The following is a 1,244-nucleotide window of genomic DNA, read 5'->3' as shown; positions in this document are numbered from 1 at the left end:
TGTATATATAGGAGTAGCTTTGAATTATTTTGGGGAGTTGCTGGGAGTTGGAAAAATAGCATAGAACTACTTCCTGTATTTTACTTTCTCTGCTCTTCTAGTTTTCATCATGTATTCTCCATCTTTGTTTTCATTTTCCAGAAAGGAGATCAATGAGTGCATTGATTGAGGAAGAGATGTAAATGAGATTGATCCGGAGAATGCAACATCTCCTAAGCCCAATGAACTCCCCATTTCTGATCTTACCCATTCACTTTAATTTCTGTCATTTACATTTATGAGCAATTCCCCCATTCCCATTTAAGATTCAGCAATTCCCCCATTCCCATTTAAGATTCAGCAATTTACTTTCTGTCATTTACTTTTCCGCATTTAACTTTCTGCAATTCTCAACTCAATTTCTGATTCGCTTAACTAGAACATTCCTCTAATTAAAGTTGCTTGATCAATCAATCCTTCTGGGATTCGACCTCACAATATTGTGGGTTTTTACTTGACGACTAATTCGGTACACTTGCCGAAGGAAATTTGTTATGAGACAAGTTTTCCGTGCATCAACAATTCAAGGAAATAGGCTTATGGACTTGTAGAGGATATCTTGGTAAAAGTTAAAGGCCACTACATCCCTGCTGATTTCATAATCCTAGACACTGAAAAGTGTATGGATGAATCCATCATCCTTGGCAGACCCTTCCTAGCCACAGCAAAAGCTGTGATTGATGTTGACAGAGGAGAATTGGTCCTTCAAATGAATGAGGACTCCCTTGTGTTTAAAGCTCAAGGATCTCCCTCTATAACCATGGAGAAGAAGCATGAAAAGCTTCTCTCAATGCAGAGTCAAAAAGATCCCCCACATTCAAACTCTAAGTTTGGTGTAGGGAGGCCATCATCATACTCTGAGTATCTGTGAGGCTCTACGAGAGCCCACTGTCAAGCTATTGACATTAAAGAAGTGCTTGTTGGGAAGCAACCCAATTTTATTTAATCATATCTATTTATTTTCTATTGTTATTTTATGTTTTCTGTAGGTTGATGATCATGTGAAGTCACAAAAACAACTGAAAAAGCAAAAACAGAATGAAAAATAGTATTAAAAACAGCACACCCTAGAGGAGAAGCTCACTGGCATTTAAACGCCAATAAGGGTAGCAGAATGGGCATTAAACACCCAGTCTGGCACCATTCTGGGCGTTTAACGGCAGAAAGGGGCACAGAGCTAGTGTATAACGCCAGAAAAGGGCACA

This window comes from Arachis ipaensis, chromosome B01 (genome assembly GCF_000816755.2).
Source record: "Arachis ipaensis cultivar K30076 chromosome B01, Araip1.1, whole genome shotgun sequence".
In the NCBI taxonomy this organism is placed as follows: Eukaryota; Viridiplantae; Streptophyta; class Magnoliopsida; order Fabales; family Fabaceae; genus Arachis; species Arachis ipaensis.
This window is presented reverse-complemented; position numbering follows the sequence as displayed.